Below are 18,444 nucleotides of genomic sequence, written 5' to 3'. Positions count from 1 at the left end.
TGTATGTAAATGCTATAGGATTTGTATATTGTAGTAGATTGGTTAGTGAGAATTAGAATATTCAACACAGAAGATTTATTGTATTGTAACGGGAACCTCACTCTCTTACCTTTCTTACTCCCTTAAGCTCTTACCCTCTTACTCTCTTACCCTCTCTACCCCTCTCTTCTCTCAGGCCTGCTCCGAGCTGTGGCCGGCAGCTCCAAGCAGGGCCCCAGCACCCACACCCTTTACAATAAACCGCAAATTCCACGACCTGGCTTCAGAGATCTCTCGTCTCCGTTCGTCCCGACCATCCTACCTCCGGACACGCCTACAAGAAAATAAGATGGAAAACAGCTCGGAACTGGAGATAAAGCAGGTTAGCAAAGGAAAAGAGAATGTCTGTGTGCGAACAAGTAAAGAGGAAAAATAAAGTAATTCTATCCTCTGGTTCCCATCAGCAAGCGTTGTCCAGCCACTTTCTGGGAAGCAAGGCTTCAGCATGCATAGGGGTTGCTCTGAAAGGCAGACGTAATTACCGAATGTGCCCCTTTCTCCCTCCTTAACTTAGCTTTTATATCTGAGCTGAAGTCATATGGTACAGAATAGCCCTCTGGCCAGTTTGGTTCAGTGGGCATAGTTGTGTCCCTTCCTGGGATCTTGCCCACCCAAAGCCTATTGATGGGGACAAAATGCTGGAGAGACAGCACTGATGCTGTGCCAACACTGCCCAGCAGTAGCAAAAACACTGAGGATTCATCAACACATTCTAGGTACAGATGCAAAACATAGAACTGTAAGGGCTGCTGTAGAGAAAATTAACTCGATCGCCGTAACACCCAATACAATATCCACTCCTTACTCCATGCCATTTGCATCATACTCAGATCTCACAGAATGATATATATAGATCTAAACCTACCTTCTCATTATTCCATTGAATTTATTTGTCATGACTGAAATTGTTTCTTACCAATACTTACAACTTAAACTCCATGCTAAAACTATATATATGCCTAACATATAGATGCATACATTTTCATTAACTACTGTCCCCAGTCCTTTCAAAGAATAAATATTTATTTCCCATTTCATGGGCTTCCTCCATCCCTCCAGATGTTTAAAAACAGGCTGTGACTTGGGCTCCATTCCATCAAGATGGGTGCTCAGGACAGAAGAGGCAGCACACTCCATTGTTCAGCACAAACACCAGCCCTGCCTGGATCATCATCGCACTCTCCTTGTGAAGCGATCTCTTCATCGGTTCATGTCACATCAGCAAGTGACTTCCTGCAACATAAAATTTACACACTGATTATTTTTCACCAAAGATTAAATCTCCTTGAGGCACACACCAGGTCTCCCTGTCCTTCTGCATTGCCCACCAAGTACACCCAGGTCCCTGAGCAAAGACAATCCCATTAATAGGTTTGCCTTTTCCCATGGGAGGAGAATTCCACACCGACCTCCTTAGCCACTTCCCTGTGTGTAGTACGGGGACCTTATCTCCTCCCACAGTATGTAGTGGTTTTGTTTGGGCAGGACCAGCGCGGTTAGCAGATCTTCTGGTGTTAACCAGCCAAGTGGCTTCTGCTACATTTGCCTCCCAATGCTTCCATGCCCGATTGCCCAACCCTCTTGACAGTCCATCATACCTCTCAATCTTTCCAGAGGCTTGTGGGTGATAAGGGATGTGATATATCCACATGTTTCTTTGCCCAAGAGTTTAGGAGGTTATTTCAAAAACAAGCCTCATTGATTCCATTCTTTCTGGGGTACCATGACACCACAAAATGTGTCCCTCAAGGCCTAAGATGGTGTTTCAAGCAATAGCATGGCTTAGAGGGTATTTTTCCAGCCAACCAGTAGTTGCCTCTACCATGATGAGTATGTAAGCTCTTGCCTTGGTGTGTCCATGGCAGTGGTCCAATATAGTCAATTTGCCAGGCCTCACCATCTTTAAAATCCAGCTTGGCCATCTATTCCAAGGAGATTGTACTCGTGTGGCTCACTTGATTGCAGCACACGTTTCACATTCATGGGTGACCTGTGTGATAGCCTCTGTGATCAGATCCACCCCTCGATCACAAGCTCATCTGTAGGTTGCATCTTTTCCTAGATGTCCTGATGTTTCATGGGCCCATCGGGCTGTAAATAGTTCACACTTCTGCTCCCAGTCTAAGTCTACCTGAGCTATTTCCATTTTGGCAGCCTTATCTAGCTGTTCATCCTTGTGACGTTCCTCAGTGGCATGGCATTTGGGCGCGTAAACATCTACGTGACATTCCTTCAGAGACATGATTTCTATCCGTGCAGTCATGTCCTGCCACAACGCAGCAGCCCAAATGGGTTTACCCTTGCATTGCCAATTGGTCTTCTTCCATTGCTGTAGCCACCCTCATAGGGCATTAGCCACCATCCAGGAGTCACTATAGAGACACAGTACAGGCCACTTCTCTTCTCCTTCAGCAACCTCAACGACTCGTTGTGTGGGACTCCACACAGCAGCTTTCCACCTCTGATGGTTTCTACCACGAGGCAGGATCCATCAGTAAAGACAGCATGGCCTCTTTCATCTTCTGATAACTCATTATATGGTGCTGCTTCTTGAGCACAAGTGACTTTTCAAAGAAATTCTCCAAAACCTCTGCCTTTCTCCATGGATTCCCGGGCAATTGGGTTTCCCCAGTCAAACTCGTTGTGTGATCAGTGCTACCCACCCACTTACTCCAAGTAGCACTGTTTGCACAATGTGTCAAAGGGATGCTTCCTTTCAACATCTAGTGTAGCACAGGAAATTGCAGTGCCAAGAAGAGATGGGCGTCCTTCCCAAAAACATTTGAGGATGCTCAAACCCTCTCATACACTGCTAATATTTCTTTTTCAGCTGGAGTGTAGTGGGCCTTCTGATCCTCAGTAACCCCAGCTCCAAAACCCTAATGGTCGACCTCGGGTTTCTCTTGATGTTCTTTGCCACAGGCTCCAAGTGAGACCATGCTACCCAGCTGCGGTGTAGAGTATATTTTGCAGGGTTGGTCCAGTCTGAACGGGCTCAAGAGCTACCGCCCAAGCTATTTCCTCTTTGATCTGCTCAAAGGCCTGTTGTTGCTCAAGGCCCCATTCAGAATGGTTCTTCTTCCGGGTCACTCGATACAGGGGCCTCACAAGCTGAGTATAACCTGGAATAGGCATTCTCCAAAACCCCGGGCGGCCTACGAAAGCCGGTGTTTCCATCTTCTTAGCTGGTGAAGACATAGTTGCTATCTTCTTAACCACATCCATAGGCACATGACGGCGGCCATCCTGCCGTTTGACGCCCAAGAACTGGATGTCCCGTACAGGTCCCTTGACCTTGCTTTTCTTTATGGCAAACCCAGCTTCCAGAACTTTCTGAACTATTCTTTTTCCCTTCTCAAACACTTCTTCTGCCTCACTGCCCCCACACAATGATGTCGTGAACGCATTGCAGGCGTTCGGGGGCATCACCCATTTCCAGTACGCTTTGGATCAGTCCATGAGAGATGGTAGGGCTGTGTTTCCACCCCCGGGGCAGTCCAGTCGATTCCTGGTGTATTGAACACCTCACCACATGAAAGCAAACTGTGGTCTGCACTCTGCTGCCAAAGGAATTGAGAAAAATGCATTGACAATGCCAAGTGCAGCACAACACCTGGCTGCTTTTGACTCCAGTTCACATTGGAGCTCTAACATGTGCGGTACAGGAGCACTCAGTGGGGGCGTTACTTCATTCAGGCCACGATGGTCTACTGTTAACCTCCACCCTCCATCAGACTTTTGCACTGGCCACGTGGGACTACTAAAAAGGTGAGTGAGTCTTGCTGATCGCTCCTTGGCTCTCCTTATTCCCCTTTTCTTTGACACTTCTGGGGGGCAATTACTGTAGTCGTTGTTGTTTGGGTCCCTATCTCAGCCATAGTGTCCTCCAATGCACTTCGGGTCCCTGCCTCAGCCACACTCCTCTGACAGTACTGAACTGTGGCTCAACAGGCATAGGCCAGGCCCCTGTACAGGGCGAGAAGCTGCTGGGTTTCATCGGGGTAGGTAAGGCACCCTTCTATCAGGTGACGCGTCAGTTTGCCAGGGCTCATTGCCTGTTTAGGTGTAAAGTCCCAGGCAAGGGGAGGTGATAACCACTCTAGGAGCCTGCCCAAATCCTACCACACACACTGACATCCAGGGACCAGCCGCTTCAGGGCACATTTCAATATCTCCTCACCTACAGTTTGTTTTGTCTTACAGCAGAATGACACCAGATTCCACAAACCCCATAGTACGCCAACAGTATTAGTTAATAGTATTAAATAGTATTCAACAGCTTACATGAGGGGGAACAAGGAACACGGGAGCCTGCATTCTAAAACGATACACATCAATCCCAGATAGGGAGAGGGAGAGGGATTCCCGCATTGTCCCCAGAAAATAGCTCCTCCAGCACAACAAAGCCATCAGTGTCACAGCAAAGCACAGAGCCACTGTTTGTATTAACGTGTTCCCAAACTGAACAAAACAAAGAGATAAGCAGCGTACCTGACAAACTCCATGTCCCGCACAGGAACTTGCTACTCAGTAACTGCTATTACTATACCATGCAAGATATATAACTGCCATTGTCTCAGCTCACGTTAGGAACCAAAAAGGACTGGTGTGGGTTTATCTTGGCTAGACGCCAGGTGTTCAGCAAACAACTCTGTCGCTTCCCCTTCCCAGCTGGACGGGAGAGATGAAAAACAACTTGCAGATTGAGATAAGGCAGTTTACGAAAGCAAAAGTGAAAGTTTGTGCATGAACAAGGAGAGGGGAAAAAAAAGCACCTTATTGCCTAGTTTTGATCAGCAAGCACCGCCTAGCCACTTCCCAGGAAGCAGGGCTTCCGCACACGTAGCAGTTTCTCTGGAAGGTAAACACTGTAAATAAGAAATGCCCCCCTTTCCTCCTCCTTTGCCTAGCTTTTATTTCTGGGCTGATGTCATATGGTATGGAATATCCCTCTGGCCAGTTTGGGTCAGCTGACCTGGTTGTGTCTCCTCCCAGGATCTTGCCCACCCCCAGCCTACTGATGCTGGGGCAGAATGTTGGAGAGACAGCACTGATGCTGTGCCAACATTGCTCAGCAGTAGCCAAAACACCGGCGTGTTATCAACACCTTTCGAGCTACCAGTGCAAAGCACGGTGCGGGAAAATGACCGGTTACCCTGTGGACCGGTAACTGGGGATTCAATTAGAGGAAACTTAGGAGTTATATTAGCATCCTCACAGGAGTTATAACAGTACGGGAATTATAGGGTAAATCACAGTTGCTGCTCCCTGGGTGGAATGCGGTTGGCATGACTTGGAACCTATTCCGTGATGATTCCCCACACACACGCACACAACACACCTGCTAAGAGGGATGGAATGGAGGGTGGAGCGGAGCGAAGGCCAGGCTCTGCAGAAATCCTTGCAGGGAAGGGAACTCGATGGTACTTTGCAGCTGATAAACAGCATACCACCTGTCAACCAAGGGAGACAGGGGAAGATGTCTTACTGCTGAGCCAGCAACTGTGGCGAAATCACTCTCCTTAGATGAACTTGCTTCATTAAAGCCTAATAATAATATTAACGCACACCTCCATCCCAAAGTTACCCACCTCCAAAGTGCAACCATCCCTCACTGGGCATGTGCTCTATATTCTTCTTGACTGTATCTTTAAAAGCAAAGCAAGAGAATTTTACACCAGTCAGTAACAAAGGTATGCATGACTAGAGTCACTCAAGCTCCACCTAAACACACAGAAATAGTATAAAAATAAGTCGAGAATGGGGAAAAGTTAGGGAAGGCTCCATCGTAGCTGCTGGGATCAGTTGATAAGCTGAACCTGTCTTCTCCCCCATAGAGATGCCTATTGGATAAGAATCATACTCTATGCATGCTGAACATTTTATTGGGGATTAGAGCTTGTCTGTATATTCCTTCAAATATATTTTTGCAGTCAGACACTATCACCAACAATCTTCGAACCTTAACCTGTCACAATTTATATTAATAAAGAGCGTTATTCCATAAACTGTTAGCGTGAATCCTTGGCGGACGCTACCAGTCGGCAGCAGCAGGTAACACAATGGGTAAAGGGGAAGACCTGCTGAGGGGTCTCCCTTACGCTGTTGGTGTGTTTCCCTAAGTCACTCAAACCCCCCTCTGATCCAGTAGGACTGCTCAGTGAAGGAGCCCCCCAATGGGATGCTGACAGACTGGTCGGGCACAACGGTCTCAACTTTCCTGAAACACAGACAAATTAACCACTAAAGACTGAGAAAATCTCCCCACACCAAGGGTCAAGGAAGCCTCCTCCCTTTTTCACGTGACACACGGCACTGTGAGAGCTGCTATGGGGAAATGAACTCCATCTTAGCAACACCCAAACCAGCATCTTTGGGGCCTGATTCTCAGCTGTCCTTTGCTGCTGAAATTGCAGTTATAGAAGACGGATTGGTACCTGCCCTTCACTCAAACCAACATTCAGCCCCTAATTAATTTTCCTGTTCCTAAAATCTCTAAGCCACCAACCCCCTTCTACAAGGAAGAATATGCCTTTTAGGCTTTATGAGGTCAGACCTTGGCTGGCTGCCAGGGGCTCAACCAGCTGTTCTCTCACCACCCCTCCTCAATAGGACAGGAGGAGAAAATAAGACGAAAAAGTTCCTTCAGGACATAGCCACCTGCCAGATCTAAGGGCAGCAGGGAAATACCTGCCCCAGACAGCGCTTTACCCTTTCTTAAATATGCTTACACAAGGGTGCCACCAGCTTTGCTGAGTTGCTCAGCTTTGGCTCTCAGGGAAGTCTGGTGCCTGGCTGGTGAAAACTAACTGTGTCTAGCGCAGAGCAGACCTTGGCCTCTTCTCACAGAGGCCATGCCTGCAGGCCACACTCTGTGTGCAGTTCTGGTCCCCAGAATTCAATTAAAAGAGGCGGACAGACTGGAGAGCGTCCCAAGGAAGGCCATGAAGATGCTCAAAGGGCTGGAGAACCTGCTTTTGCTGATACCTTTTCTGGCGATTCTTAAGGCGACCTAAAACTCCCATTTGCACCAATTGGCATAGTCGGAGGGATGGCAAGAGATATCACTGAATACTTTCAGAAGCAGGGAATAAGCCTAAGTCCTAAATACTCGGACACATGGGCGCAGCATGATCCAAAAGCTGTGGAGGAACATCTAAAAGCAGCTAGCGGCTGCATGAAGGCTAGCAACGACAAAGGAATTAGTTGCAAAATGTTAGGCACCTGCCTAGGCTCAGGGGGAACCTCCACACAGTATTCCAGTACTTCCAGGGAGCCACATGGAGAAGACAAGGGGCACAAGTTGCATCAGTCCCCATTGCTGGAGGTTTTCCAGATGCGATTGGACAGGGTGCTAAATAATCTCATCTAGGCTCCCTTTCCCACAAGAGGCTGCACCAGATGATCTTTCAAGGTCCCTTCACACCTGGGCTGGTCTAGGATACTACAATTCTCCAGTGGGGGTTGGGGAGTTTTAGCTGGGCGGGGTGGGCCCTTCCACTCAGGGGATCTGAGAACCGTCTGTGGCACGGTGCCGTGGGAGGTTGTGCGCTCTGACCTGGGACTTTGCTTCGCTGCAACTCAGCACTACGACTGAGTTCTGGCTACCTTCCCCACCTGTGCCCGCTGCTGATCAGAAGATTCCAGCCGTCCGCCGCCCGCACCTCGACCACTACTAGCACTGAGACCAGCTGCCACCCCCGTGAGTTTGCAGGAACCTTTTTGAAAGCGGAAGCACCCCCTTTCCCTCTCTCATCTCGGTGCCAGCCCAGGCCACCTGGGGAGGTTCCAAGCTCGCATCGGAGCGGCATCTGCCAGCTGCGAATCAGCTACTGCAGCTTTTGCCTTGACTCTCCTTGCGATGTCCTTTTGGGTCTTTGAAATACCCACTCCTGAGGTAATCTATGCCGAGGATACACAGGGCCTCTGGACCAGTCACGATGGGGTGTTTGTGCCATTCCTTCCTGGTCAAGCTCACTTCAGCTTCCAGTCCAGTCAGCTGTTGGGATCCCCCTGTCACCCCAGAAATAGAGATGGATTCTGCCCCCACATTTCTCAATGGCATCAAAGTACATTGCGTGCCAGTGTCAACTAAAGCCTTACACTTTTGTGGGTCTGATGTGCCGGGCCATCGGATCAACACAGTCCAATAGACCCTCTCCTCTACCTGGCTAGAGGCAGGGCCCCTCTAGTTCTGGTCATGGTACTCATTGTTCCCTTCCTGTAAATACGACCTGGAGGTCCCTTCAAGAGGGCTGGACACGACATCATCACTCCTATGCTGCCGGGAGTATACCCTCGTGGAGTGTACACCCTCTCCTTAGCTGGGGGACGCCTGCTCCTAATAGCAGAGACTCTCGTCTGTCCTGGCGAGATGCGGAAGATTCCCTCCTTAAGCTCCTCTCTTGGTTTCTGGTAGCCCTCTTCAATTTTCTCTTCCAGGCTCCAGACATGCCCAGCCAGTTTCGTTTCCACAGGCGAGACATGGGCCCGTAACGGGGCGGCGACAGGGTCGTCATAAATGCTGAGTTTACTAACCAATGCACCCACCTAATCTTCTCCCTCCCTCCATTGAAGCATCGCTAAGTAACAGGAATATACTTCTGACCCGAGCTGAGCAAATTTCAGCCACATTTGCAATGCGTATTGGACACCGTCTGGACTTTTCGGGAATCCCTTGTCCTCTGAAAAAACGATCTCCAGCACAGCTAATTCCCTCAGGCATCGGACACCGTGCTCCATCATGTTCCACTGTCCGCGTGACACGTGGAGGTCCTCCTTACAAAGCTGTCTTTCCCTCACACTTGAAAGCAGTCGTCGCCAGAGGCTCAGAGTTTCCTGTCTTTTCCCGATCCCCTGGTCAATAGCCACACCCCGGGACAGGGATCCCAGTTGCCTGGCTTCGCTACCATCTGGAATTGTATCATTAGCCATGGCATCCCCGATTCAGAGCAGCAAGGTCAATATGGACCCATTTGCCTCGCGTGTGAACTCTCTACGCAGCTCACGCACCTTGCCCGGGGATAGGGATCGAGTGACCTTTTCTGGCTCTGTCTCTTCTGCTGGATGTGAAGGTCCTGCCTCTTCCTCGTCATTCACTATGGGGATTTTCTTTTCTGAACAAGGGCGACTGCTACCAGCTTAGGCTGTCCTTCTGGTCCAGCGATGGCTTGCATGCATACGGTGCCTGTTGATTTGTTTCCTTTTCCCTCTGGCTCAGACGTGGTTTGCGTGGACATGGCTCCTGTTGATTTGTTTCTTTTCTCCTCCTCCTGAAAGTGTTGTACCATACCAAGCAGTGTCTGGTAAGCAATGGCCAGGGCCCAGCATGTTGCTGTGAGTTGTCCATCTCTGGAGCTGTCAGAGCCTTTTCCCTTCACATAACTTATTCTTTTAACAGGGCCCTTGCAGTTGTTCAGAGGTGAACTTCCAGATCATTGGAAGAGAGAAGTCTTCCAAACACTGGGCCATCTCCTTCAACATCCCGTGCCACTCAGGATGATCTGCTCCCAGGGAAGTTCTCCAGACAAATTCCCCAGAAGCCTCTGTCCTGACTCTAAGATGAGCTTGCCAAGCCGCTCCCCATCTTTTACCAACAGTCCTGGCTCACTGGTGAGGTTCCAGATGACTGGAAGCTGGCCAATGTGACACCCATTCACAAAAAGGGTAGAAAGGAGGATCCTAGTAATTATAGACCAGCCAGCCTGACCTCAGTACCAGGTAAGATAATGGAGCAGTTTATATTAAGTGCCATCACGCAGCACTTACAGGATGGCCGGGGTATCAGACCCAGCCAGCAAGGGTTTAGGAGGGGTAGGTCGTGTTTGACCAACCTGGTCTCCTTTTAGGACCAAGTGACCCGCCTGGTGGATGCAGGAAAGGCTGTGGATGTTGTCTATTTGGACTTCAGCAAGGCCTTTGACACTGTCTCCCACAGCATACTCCGGGAAAAGCCAACAGCCCACGGCTTGGACAGGAGCACTCTTTGCTGGGTTAGGAACTGGCTGGATGGCCGGGCCCAGAGAGTGGTGGTGAACCGTGCTGCATCCAGCTGGCGACCGGTCACCAGTGGTGTCCCTCAGGGGTCTGTGCTGGGACCTGTTTTGTTCAATATCTTCACTGATTACATGGATGAGAGTATTGAAACCTTCATTAGTAAGTTTGCAGATGGCACCAAGTTGGGGGCATGTGTTGATCTGTTGGAAGGGAGAAGGGCTCTGCAGAGAGACCTAGAACGGTTGGATGGATGGGCAGAGTCCAATGGGATGCAGTTTAATAAGTCCAAGCGCCGAGTCCGGCATTTTGGCCGCAATAACCCCCTGCAACGTTACAGGCTGGGGACGGTGTGGCTGGACAGTGCCCAAGCGGAAAAGGACCTGGGGGTACTGGTCGACAACAGACTGAACATGAGTCAGCAGTGTGCCCTGGTGGCCAGGAAGGCCAACGGCATCCTGGCCTGTATCAGGAACAGTGTGGCCAGCAGGAGCAGGGAGGTCATTCTTCCCCTGTACTCGGCACTGGTGAGGCTGCACCTTGAATACTGTGTCCAGTTCTGGGCCCCTCGGTTTAGGAAGGACGTTGAGACGCTTGAGCGCGTCCAGAGAAGAGCGACAAGGCTGGTGAGGGGCTTGGAACACAAGCCCTATGAGGAACGACTGAGGGACCTGGGGTTGTTTAGCCGGGAGAAAAGAAGACTCAGAGGTGACCTTATGGCTCTCTACAACTTCCTGAAAGGTGGTTGTAGTCAGGTGGGGGTCGGTCTCTTTCTCCAGGCAACAAATGTCATGAACGAGAGGACACAGTCTCAAGCTGCGACAGGGGAAATATCGGTTGGATATTTGGAAGAAGCTTTTCACAGAAAGAGTGATACAATATTGGAATGGCCTGCCTGGGGAGGTGGTGGAGTCACCATCCCCGGATGTGTTCAACAAAAGACTGGATATGGCACTTGGTGCCGTGGTTTAGTTAAGGCGTTTGGGGCATGGGTTGGACTTGATGATCTTGAAGGTCTCTTCCAACCTAGTGATTCTGTGATTCTGTAAGCATGGTGTAGACAGTGCAAGCCAAATAGAGAAAACTTAGCAGAACTAACAAGAAGATCATGCTGTCCTTAACATCTAGAGGGAACTCAACATTCTCAAAAACTGTTGCAGCAGGCCTGAAGGGCTGGAAAAAAACATTCTCCCCTCCTCACCCCACAGGCTTGATGCCTTATAGTTTTCAAATCCTGTACTGCATTAGTGCATAACTCTGAACTCCATATAAAGTGTTAGCTAACTGTCTCCACATTTTAGTCAGACAAAACAATCCCTCTAGGTCTGAGATCCAAGGACACCCTACTGCCTCAGGCCCCGGAAAGTATAAACAAAAGTGAATTGGGGGAGGGGAGCAAACTGGGGGCATATGACTTCACTGCCTGAGGCTGTAATTGGAGGAATAACCCCTGACATGTAAATGGACCAAACTTATATCTGTCTGAAAAACGCGTGACCATCGTCCATCTTGGGTGTAGCCTCTGAGGCTTCTGACTGCCCAAGGTGTACCTTTTGAAGGCCTTTAATAAATAGCTACTTTTATTCTCTTAACCTTGTCTAGCCTCTGTTCCAGGTAGCCACTCTAAGGCATCAGGCTGGGTGCCATTATTAATGAGGCCCCAGAGGTAGCAGCCCAGACTAGGACAGGCAAACAAGACTGAATACACATTCCAAATGAAACTCGTTGCCTCTGCTGTTATCATGCCATAAACGCAGTAAATCAGCAAAGCTGTTTTGATTCCTCTCCTGATCGTAAAGAGAGCATCATGATGGGCAAATACCTCCCCCTATGCAGAAATATGTACAGGGCACAACATGCACGTGAATACACCGAGAAACACGACGATCAGGAAAATTGCTATACCCCAATACACAAATGCTTTAGAACAAAACTGCAATTCCGACCTCTCTCGAGCCGCACGTTGGGCGCCAAAAGATGTGCCGGTTTAAAAGTAAACCGGCAGGAGAAATGAATCCCATTCAACTACCTCCAGAGAGATTACAGGTCGGAGTTACAATTTACTAGAGATTACAAAAAATACAATGATACAGAGAAAACTGGTTTTAACCCACAAAGTCGGAGTATAAATTGGCACACTCTTTGTAAGGTGAGGGGCACAGTACTGTCGAAATTCTGGTCTTCCTCCGGATCCATCAAATGGTGGTGCACCAAGTCCCCAAACCCAAAGATTATATATATATATGCTCCGGTTCAGGTGAGAATGCTCAGTACCTCCACCAGGACAGGGAGTTTCACAGTGGAGGAATGTAATACTGTGAGTCATGGGATATTCTGAGAGTCTTTGATGGTCTAAGTCCTTGCAGCTGCCTATTATCCTAGTGCCATGGAGTCCATTATGGCCCGTTAGCAAAGATGACACCACCCCTCCCCCACCACGGGGTGGGTGGGAATGTGCTGGTGCTTCCCCAGAGGAGAGTTATCAGGACTGAGTCATTTGCGTGAAGAAAAAAAACACTACCTTGCCTCTGAAGGTTTGCCTCTTCTCCCTTATCTCATTTAACACCCATCTTGTAGCCTGAGGTGTTGGGTGTACAGGAGGCAGCTACGGCAAGTGATCCATCATCAGCAGTTCATCAGGAATGACACAGAGGCTGGTACAATACAGTTTGCTTACATGCACATAGTGCTAAACTGGCACCCTACTCCTGTTACCAGGACACCCAGGTCCAACAGGTGGTGGATGCTTCCAAACACAGTGCACCATGGTGAAACCACCCTTGGAAAGCATGCGTGTAGCCTCACACGCAGCATCTTCTACAGTTTTAGCAGAAGCCTACACGGCCTTTCTGTACGTTGGCGTACCACTGCCAAAGAGCTAAGACTTTGCTTCCTACAAGACCCAGAGAGACTGCTAAGCGCTTCCAGCTTCACAGAAACAGGCCAATCACTATCTATCTATCTATCTCTGAAATGCTGTTATCTGGCTGAAACATTCCACATACTTGCAATTCCAGGGAGACACCTTCTGAACTTGCAGAACTACTTCCCCTCAGTAAGATGCGCAAGACGGAGGTGATATCCCCATGACAAATCTTTATTGTGCAACTGCTGCTCAAAGCTTTTATTACCTTCCACAGACACAAGGCAAAAAAAAAAAAAACATTACACATCAAAAGCCGCTAGATTGATGGGCAACAGACGAAATCCATTCAGTGGTGATTTGTACGCGTGCAGCAACTCCTGCGGTGCCAAAATCTTAGCCAGGTGGCCAGCCCACCTGATGGCCACCCAGAACGGGTAGATGTATGCGACAGACAGACTGCCCACCCTCGGGCCCTTCATCCACAACCATCCGGAATCCATTGGTCAGGCCCAGGTGAGCAACACACATCTCGCCAACAACCATTACATGCCCAAGAAGCTGGAGAAGGAAGTACAAACCCATAAATAAGTAAAATAAACAGAAAAAGGAACACATAAAGAGGGCAGAGGGCAGGAAGGGAAGGAACGAGAGCAGAGAACCACCCAGAGAAAGCAGCTAGCCAATTCCTAGCAATTCAACCATTGCATGCCAAATTAACGGCACTCCGACCGCCGGCAACTGAAGCGTTCCAAGCAAAGTTACCAAGACCAATTATGCACGCCATAGGGGCAAAAGAGAGCTAGGCAATTTTTCCCAAGCTAAACAGCAAAGGACTACAAAACAGCCACACGAGCTGACTTTGTCTCCGGGTTAAAGCCCCCGTTGTCTCTTCAGGAAACATAACCAATCCTGGTGGAAAATAAACTTTAGGCTGCCTTTTGCGTGGGTTTACAAAGTCTTTGAACGTGGCTTTCATAGCTAAAAGCAAAACGCCCAGCACCGCTCCACCAGCTTTGCCCTTCCTTGCCCCTGGCCTGCCAAAAACCCCAAGTGCTCTTCTGCATGTTAGAAGTTCTACTACTCTTACTCTAAACCACGACAATAGGCACCACACTGCGCTCCAAAACAACACTGCATTTTGCACCAGAACTACATACCCAGGGACCAGCACTGCTTGATAGCACTGCTTTTAGTCAAAAAGCTCAACTCCATTACAAGCTAGAGGCAAAAACATGATAGCGCCAGAAAACCCAAAGTAGCCTACTGTGCCCTATCAAGGGGGAAAGGGGGCAATGGGAAAGAGTCTAGTAAACGAGGAACTATCTACAGGTACAGTTTAGCATACAGAAAGCTCCCACCGTACTTACAGATTCACCAGAACCTCCTGCTTCAGACAACTCGATAATTGGCTCCTTAGGCATGACTTAGGAAAAATGTCCTGTCTAGGGGCAAAAGATCATGGAACGTACGGCACTGGAGGAAGATTAAACAGTTAAAACATAACCAGCTTTAGAGAAAGGTAAGAGCTTATGCAAACCCATCTGCCCCGCTGAACTCCTACAGAAGCAGATTACCAGATTACCCCAAACACAAGCCAGAACATTGATTTTTCTTGCATGATTATAATGCTTTCTATACCCAAAACACGACATCTTTACAGAGCCCCCTCCAGAAGTGGGATTTGTCATGCAAGACAATGGGGGAAGGAGACAGACCACTACTTGCAATGAACAACCTCCGGCATGTTTTAGTTCGGGCTGATTGTTTCCTAAGCAGTTTTTCTATTGGATGTGGTCCATGCAGAGACTGGAGACAAATGGCTTAACTGAATCATCAAAGAGTTTAGTGAAGTGGAAGAGCAGCGGCCATTCGTTTCCCACAGGACAGGGAGCTCAAGTATGGAACACACGCATAATGACAGGAAGCCTGCAAGTGCATAGGACGAGTCTGTCTTCTATTACTGCATGCAAGCTCTGCCTTTAAAAGCAGAAGGCATCCCTAACTGTTAACTTTCAGCATCTTAATAACTAAGTCATAGGGGATATTACCTTAAAGTTAACATCGCATAGGCAACGGCTGTTATTGGTTTCCCCCCGGGCTAAGCAGCTCACTCTAGTTTCCAGCACCAACACGCGTGACCCTTGCAAGCATGCTGTTATCACGGTCTTACTTCCCCACAGAAACAAGTTCTGGAAAGCCGTTGCAGCCTGCAGGATGACCACTCTGTAGTTTGGTTTGGTTTGGTTTTGTTTTTAACTAGAGAAAGCCGTAATTCCTTGCCCTAATAATCCAGTTTGCGGGTTCAGAACCAAAGCCTAGCACAGCGAAGCTGCGAAACCTCTTCGATGCTGTTAGGAGACACATTGAGGCCAAGTTACCGTCAGAGGTCCCTCTCTACGCGCGCACACGACACGGTGGGGGTGGAATATGCGAGGCGAGACCGGACAACACCAGCAACCCAGTACGCCCGCGGCAGCCGGAGGGGTGGGGGTGCGGCTCAGAACAAGCTTAGGGGATGGTGCAGTAGAGAGCGCCACAACCCAGAGAGGCCCCGTCCGTCCCCCGTCCCTGCACCCAGCCGCAGCAGCACCCTGCCGCGCGCCCGGGCACCACGCGCCGGGTCCTCGGCTCAGATGCCCGCAAGCGCGGGAGGAGGGGGAGAGGGGGGAAAGGGAAGAGGAACCGCGCACAGAGCAAGGGTGCGGCTACCTCCTCGTCCTCGGCGCTGACGGCACCAGAGAAACGCCTTACCGATAATCTTTCCGAAGACAGTAGTGGCGCCACCAGGGCCAGAGACCAGCGCCCCCACACTCTCGCCAGCCAAGGACAACGCCCGTGTCCGCCCCGACCACTTCCTCCACTAAGCCGGGCCCTCCGCGGCGCCCATTGGGCCGACGGATCGTGGCCCGCGTCTCGATTTGCTGTCTCGCCTGTCGTTTTCGCTTTTCCCCGCCCCCTTGGCGGGTCCGCCCTCGTCGACCTGGTGCCCGCGGGGCGCGGAGGGATCTGCCCCGTGTAGTGCTGCGACCCCGAGGGCGGGCTACGAGGTCGCAGAAGAGGCTGTAGTAGCTACAAGTACTGTTTCTTGTTTTTTGTTACCGCATCGAGTCCACCCCAAAGGTGCCCGTGCCTTTTTGCTGCTGCTCCCTCCAGTCCAACGACTGCTTTGGCCAGGGCAGGCCTGCCTTTAACTTCTCAGGACATTTTGAAAAAACAACCGAAGTTGCTCTACATTGTTTGCTGAAAGCCCCACTTCCATTGCAGACATTTCTAAGCTGCACGTCTCCTGGAAGCAAATAAAATGCAAAGCGTGCGTTCGTCACTGCTGGCTTGAGGGCTCAGGAGAGTAGGATTTGCGTTAAGCTGGATAGGAGGCTTTTAGAAAAGTAGGCAGTGCCCTCAAAGCTGCCCAAGGGTGGTCTGTGGTGCCCTGCACCCCTGGGGACAGTGAGCACCTTGAATGGTCCACACAACTGTCTTGTAACATATATGAACCCTGCTTTCCTCTATAACAGGCTAAGGATATCCTTGGCCGCCTTTGAGGCAAGAGCACATTGTCCTATTTTGCAAAGCTGCTTTCCAGCCAATCGGCCTCCAGCATGTACTGGTGCATGGGGTTGTGCCTCCCCAGGTGCAGGACTTGTGTATCCACAGGTTCCTCGGGTGGTCTCAAAAGAGACCATTGTTTCCTATGTTGGAAGGGACTTTGTTCCCCAAGTCCCTGCCTTGAGGTTCAGGGTCTCAAGAGGTCTGGTAACCGTGCCAGTGAAAACAGAGGAAAATGAATCGCCGAGTACCACAGCCTTCTCCATGTTGCTGGCCACTAGACCTCCTGGCGTTTTTTATCAGCAGGGGGACGGGCACGTGGGTTGCATACGCTTTCTTTAGTCTTATTTTCTGACCAACGCACCCATGGAAGCCCATCGTATGATTCTTTACATCCCCTGCCAAATTCAGCTGCAGCTTTGCCTTAGTTTTTCTGATGCCATCCCTACAGACCTGGGCGGCATCTTTAGATTCTTCCCAGAATACGTGTCCCTGCTTCCACTACCTATGCATTTCCACTTTGTGCTTCAGCTCGAGCAGAAGAGAAGGCCGTTAGCCACGCTCATCTCCTGCCTAACTTGCCTGATTTCTTACGTCGACCTCATCCTCTTAATCAGGTGGCCTATAGTAGATACCAACCACAAGGTTTCCTTTGTTAGCTTGTGTGGGATGATGACCATGGAGCCAGGAAAGCGTTAAAGCCTAAACCGTGTACCCTCCACGTTATCTTTACTGATGGACATCCACATAGCTGAGGTCAAAAAAGGACAATATGGCCGAAGGAAGAGTTCATGGGCAGCTAGGATAGCCCTCTTTTGGCTCTGATGAACGGCATGAAATGGAAAGAAGTCTTAAGAGCGGAACTTTGAAGGACACCAAGGCCAAAAATGTAACCTTTGCCTGATTAAGGGTCATTTAAGTATTAAAACGCACACTCGTGCATATGCTAATAAGCTTACTGAAGTACATGTGACCACATAGATGATCTATCACTCAGCTCTCCGCTTAGATCACGCTATATGTAATGTAAGGAGGAGAAGATTGGGCTGTATATAAGGAGGCTAGAAATTTCAGCTAGGTAGCAGGAATTCCCAAAAGATGTCGGGGACAGTTGCCAGTCTCTTCTCTTCTCTTCTCCTCCTCCCAAGTGGGGCCGCCCTCTTGGGAAGCTTCTGCATGCCATTGCTATTATTAGTATTGCATGGGTTAGCACAATGTTATTAGAGGTCTATCACAGCTAGTGCATTTCTCAATGGCAGTTCCAAATCTCCATTTCTGTAACTTCAGAAAACCACTCTGTTCCTGAATCTGTGCTCGCAAAGGTTCTTAGAGAACGCAACCAGACTTACAGTGCTGAATTGGTTGTAATCGGAAATTAAGCCTAACCTCACCCAGTCCCTCTGATCTCTCAGGACCAGCTGGAACGCAAGGGGCTTTATTTTCTGCACTCTTTCTTACTCCTAACGCAACAGCTTGGCCTCTAATTTTCACCCATAAGCTCTCAACCTGTTCATCACTGTCTTTCAAAGACAGCTCTGTACAGGAAATCCCTCTCATTTTTGGTTTACATAGAGGGCCACCTCCGCCCCTCCTTCCTTCTGACCAGTTTATAGCCATTGATTGCAGAGCTCCAGTCATTTGAGTTGTCCCAGCACATTTCTACTATGGTGATTACATTGTTAGCTTTCCGGCTGCACAGTGGTTTCCAGCTCCTCTTTCTTATGCATACTGCGTGCATTGGTACAGAGGCACTTCCGCTGGGCTGTTGACTGCGTCACTTTTTTGGACAAGGATCAAGCCCCAATTCCTTTGCAGCATTTCTCAAGTATTCCCCTCTTGTTTCCCAACACATCACCAGCCCCTGGCTCTTCTCTGTTGCTCAAAACTCCATCGTCTTTCCCCGCCGAGTCACCTTTAAAGCCCTCCTTGTAAGTCTAACCGGCTTACTGGCAAAGACCATCTTGCCCCGCTTGGTCGCGTGAATCCCATCAGCTCCCAAC

At 49.5% G+C, this 18,444-nt stretch overlaps 1 long non-coding RNA gene across 1 annotated transcript; it reads right to left on the bottom strand.

Annotated features, from left to right (window-relative positions):
* Positions 1 to 905: 905 nt before the first annotated feature.
* Positions 906 to 15,849, bottom strand: LOC129133637 (uncharacterized). The gene is made up of 2 exons (XR_008536029.1): positions 15,650 to 15,849; positions 906 to 1,272 (listed from the first exon to the last, which is right to left on the bottom strand). It is a non-coding gene; the product is annotated as an uncharacterized LOC129133637 (long non-coding RNA).
* Between the last annotated feature and the right edge of the window lie 2,595 nt (positions 15,850 to 18,444).

This window comes from Agelaius phoeniceus, chromosome W (assembly GCF_051311805.1).
Source record: "Agelaius phoeniceus isolate bAgePho1 chromosome W, bAgePho1.hap1, whole genome shotgun sequence".
Classification (NCBI taxonomy): Eukaryota; Metazoa; Chordata; class Aves; order Passeriformes; family Icteridae; genus Agelaius; species Agelaius phoeniceus.
The sequence above is the reverse complement of the archived record's forward strand: the minus strand, read 5'-3'. Positions and strand labels throughout refer to the sequence as shown.